Here is a 4,940-nt window from a genome sequence, read left to right as displayed (position 1 = left end):
GTACACTGTGACAGGCAAAGCAATTACTTAAGGTGCTACATTCAAGAGTCCGACTGCATCTGTGTTCTGAATCTATACACTTAGTCAAGCACAGATAAAAGTATCAACTTGCATCTATACTCCAAGTAAACTAATATTTTGTCTTTATTTTCCAAACAATACCTATAATAGTATATAATTTGCACAATAACAATATTGCAATATATATTATTTAGTCATTTAGTAATGTCTTTCAGCATCCAGAAAGACTAAGGTTTGTCATAAATTTTTTCTAGGATATGTCATCTTTACAATACAGAATAATATCTGTAATGTCATTCCATACATTTTACGTTCTATTCAAATTCTATCACTTCTTCTTTCCATAGCACAATACCAAAGTGATTGTCTACTCCACACAGTCTCTGAGGAGCAGGGTTCTGGATCAGCATTTTCCATTCAGTTACGAGGCTCCAATAGACATCTCTGCAACACTGATGGCCTCCAGTTAGAGGGTAATATACTGGAGCAAGAAGGACTTGAGTGCTCAGTCTTTTCAGCATCCTTTGCCCTTTCCAATCATGATGCTTCTTTAACAATTCTTTGTCATGGCCACTGACAGTGGCACCAGACCAGGTAGCACTCTGGATTCTAAGGTAAAGGGTCCTCAGTGTCCCTCCACATTCAGAATGCTAGGATGACTGTCCTGTTACTGCAAGCACAGCTGCCAGGTGAGACACCTTGAGACAGGCCCATGCAAGTCCAAGCAGACACTCTGGAGCTTTACTTGATTCTATAGAACAATGGTCATTCTAGTTCTCTTCCCTTTGCCTCCCAGATGTGTCCACAGTTGTCGGGAGAGAAATCTTCTCTCAAATGGTCCTGCTTAACTGCTTTTTTCTGTAATTTACCATTGGCAAGTACATTCACTGTCTCTTCAAGCAATGGTAGCTTATTTCCCATTTCTGCTGTCAATTTTGTTAAAGACTGAAAATGATCAGACATGTGAAAAAAGGCCAGCGAGCCTCAACACGGACTTTAACCTCTGACCTTAGACCTCCGGTTTCTCAGCCTCCTTGGCCTGAGATTCCTTACATTATCTGCCATCCAAATATTTACATTCTACCCCAAAGGGGCAAGCAGTTGCTGAGTTCCCAGACTACATGTCCTGGAGAGCCCCTTCAGTGTCCCACAATGGGGGAAGCATTTGACTAGCAAAGACATGAGGGACTTTGCACCTCATGGTCTCATTAGACCAACTTGTCGCAAGTTCAGGTGTCCAAAGATTCAAAAAACTGGATGCTAAGTTACAGAACAGCTACAAAGGAACTCTGGCAAATAGTGAAGCAGTTTTTCATGCCCTAAAACAGCACCTTCTATTGGATTCACTGGGCAGGCACTTTATAATTTACAGTTGGTACTGAGCATCCAATTGTAGCTTAGAGCTCGGGGCAGTGGACAACCCATGATTAGTCTACATTCAGGCCCAAGAACACATGAGAAGGACCCTATGTCCACCACTGCGTAGATGGTCAGGATCTAAAATTTTATTGGCACAAAATGCTAAGTTAGAACCAAAGGGGACTTTGGCAATAAAAGTCATTGAAATAATTCTTGATATTTGGCTATACCAAATCAAGTTTCTCTGTCAGTAAAATGGTATCTTCATACATATCTTCAATCTTACACATGCTCACTGTACCACCTGCTTTACAAACATGACCTTTCAAAGAATCACCTTGACTAAGGGTTTCAAAAATTATTCTGTGCAACTATGCTCCATCTGTGTCACTGGAATGAAAGCAAATGGCCCAAGTAGAACCACCAAGATGAGCCAGTAGCCCATTGTGCTTTCAGGCTATACCAAATATCAAGATCACTGTCTTACCTAAGCATCAGCGACATTTCTATAGCAGCTGATGGTAGCATATACAGAGATCCACAGCCAAGCATTTAGTAGAGATCAGGAAATTGAGTAGATGATGAGGAAGTGTTGTAGGAACCAGAGGGTCAAGGACACCAGAAGAGGACAGCCCACAGCATTAACTAAGCAAGGTTCATAAGGGTTCAAGATAGAACTACAGATCTCCTGTGGGTCTTCAGTAGGCCCTCTTCATACAGGCTGTGGTTGTTTAACTTGTTATTCTTGTACTACTCACAGTGGGAGTGGGGATGACTCTGACTGTTTTGTCTGTTTATGGGACAGTTTTGTTCCTAATTGATTGCCTCATCCAGCCTTGATATGATAGTTTATGTTTACTCTTGCTCTATTTTTTTGGCATGTTAAGTTGATATGCCAAGGAATACTTCTCTTTTGGAAAGGAAACAAAGGAGCAGTGGATGAGAGGAAGAAGGAAGGTGAAGGAATGACTAAGAAAAGTGAGTTGGGAAGGCTGCAGATGGCATGCATTACATGACAGAAAATAAAAAAAAAATCAATGTAGCCTTAGAGGTTACACACATGTACAAGGTTTAATGTGACCAATGTCTTTGACCAAAAGGAATATACATTTCTTTTCTGCCAAAGGTTAAATTTTATATACTTTTTTGAATAATATTACCTCATACCTTTCAGCATTATTTCATGCATGGTCAACTCAATTCCTTATGCATTGGGACAAATAAGTCCTAAGCTACTCTAAGTAAGAGAGACTTCCACTTTTAAACCACGTGGCTAAAAAAATACGCTTATGACACAAGGGAATTCATACTACACTGATTTATGTTTCCAGAGCCCACAACTCATGTTATGTGTCTTTATGCTGATAACCAGTCATAGTGGAAAATTCACCCTTCATACCAACCCCTAAGTAGCTGATGATAGATTTGAGATTACAGAAAGAATGCTATGAGACTGGTATATGTACTTTAATATTGCTCCCAGCCTGCAATGGACTTTCCAAACTTATGTCTATTCTAGATTATGAGAATGAATACAAGCCGAGTGGTATTGTGGATGTTACTGGTCACAAGGAATTACTTAATATGTCTCCACTTAACAAATTAATCTGAAATGTTTTCATTTTGTTCAAGAGGGTTTGTTCCTGGCTCTTTGGCCTTCTCTGTCTGACACAACCCCTCTAGTGCCTGGCACAAGAGACTTTCTACTTCTCCTCAAAAAGGTTTCATTTCTCCCCTTTCTAAACAAACAGGATGGGTTCCTAAATTCTTCCTGACTTCAAATGTCCTTGGAAGATTCCATATTTCTCCAAGGCTGTCCTCTCTGGTTAGAAGTCCATGATATACAAGCTGGTCCAGAAAATCAAGTATAGCCTTGAGTCCAATTACCCATAATGGTGTGGGTTCATCTACACACAGATCTGAGTAGCTGAACCCAAAACTGAAGAGTTAGTCTTGTTTGGCATAGCTATCCAACCTGTGCACAAATAATGCAATTGCTGCCTGGATTCTCAAAGTTTCTACTAATAATATGAACATCCTAAGCTGTAAGGAAGTGTAGACAGGGAACACCCCATTCATGTTAAAGGTATTAGAAAATTATGGATACTAGGCACACATCTGAACAAAATCAAAGCAGTACACAGAGCAACCCAATAGCCAAAGCCAATCTAAATGGACAGAAACTTAAAGCAATTCTAGTAAAATCCTGGACAAGACAAGGCTGTCTACTCTCTCCCAATCTATTCAATATAGTACTTGAATTATAGCCAGAACAATAAGACAACTAGAAGAGATCAAGGGGATACAATTTGTACAGGAAGTCAAAGTATTGCTGTTCACAGATGATATGATAGGATACACAAATGACCCCCAAAATTCTACCAGAGAACTGCAGGTGACAAAGACCAACACTGTGGGTAGACACACAATTTGTTCAATGAAATTAGTAGCCTTCCTTTATAGAAATGATAATCTGGCAAAGAAAGAAATCAGGGAAATAATACCCTTCAGAATAGCCACAAATAATATAAAATATCTTGGTAAAACTCTAACCAAGCAAGTAAAAGACAAGAACTCCAAGTCTCTGAAAAAAGAAATTGAAGAAAACATAAGAAGATTGAAGGATCTTTCATGCACATGGATAGGTACAATTAACATAGTGAAAATGGCTATCTTACCAAAAGAAATCTACAGATTCAGTGTAATCCCCATAAAATTCCAACAATTTTTTACAGACCTTGAAAGAACAATTCTCAACCTCATATGGAAACAAATAATAAACTTAGGATAACCAAAACAATCCTGAACCAAAAAGGTCAGGTGTAATCCACTGACCAACCCTAGATATAACAACTATCTTTGACTGGTGGAGATACATGAATATCTGCCTCCCTGTCTCCCCCCTCTTTCTCTCTTTCATCACCTAGCTGCTCCTCTCCTTCCTCTTCTCCTCTTCTTACTCCTTTTCTTCCTCTCAGTACTCCTCCTACCTTGGCTCCTCCTACACATCACCCTTCCTGTTAAAATGAAACTTTTCTCTCAAAATATGATTAGAGCATAATTATGCCAATTTGTACCAGTGAGGTACAGGATAGTCCTCATACCCAGTCCATCCTTTTGTTGACTAACCAGCTCCTCTGTCATCTATTCTAACTAAAACATTTAGTTCTGAACCTGGCTTTAGGATGAATGTCAGCTGACGACCATCCACTCAAATCTTTTCTCTTAAGGTCAATAGCTATATGTTTTCAACCCCATCAGAAATCCAGAATGACTGAGTTAACTATAATTGTGGGAAGCACAAATCATAGTTTCTAAAACTTAGCCAATTTATAGAGACCTCTGAACACCTGGACACATGCTCTACTTCAGAACGTTGGAGCAACTGTTCTTCTGCCTTCTGGCCCAGGATCATCTGACAGACCTTAGTGCTGCAGAATTATTAAGGGCTGATTACTCTGAACTTAGAGCTCACTAATTGCCTAGGTTGGCCAATACTATTCAGATATCTACTAAGACCCTAGTGCAGTGTGAGCATTAAATCTGCAGATCTTCATACC

This window comes from Arvicanthis niloticus (genome assembly GCF_011762505.2).
Source record: "Arvicanthis niloticus isolate mArvNil1 chromosome Y unlocalized genomic scaffold, mArvNil1.pat.X SUPER_Y_unloc_1, whole genome shotgun sequence".
NCBI lineage: Eukaryota > Metazoa > Chordata > Mammalia > Rodentia > Muridae > Arvicanthis > Arvicanthis niloticus.
The sequence above is the reverse complement of the archived record's forward strand: the minus strand, read 5'-3'. Positions refer to the sequence as shown.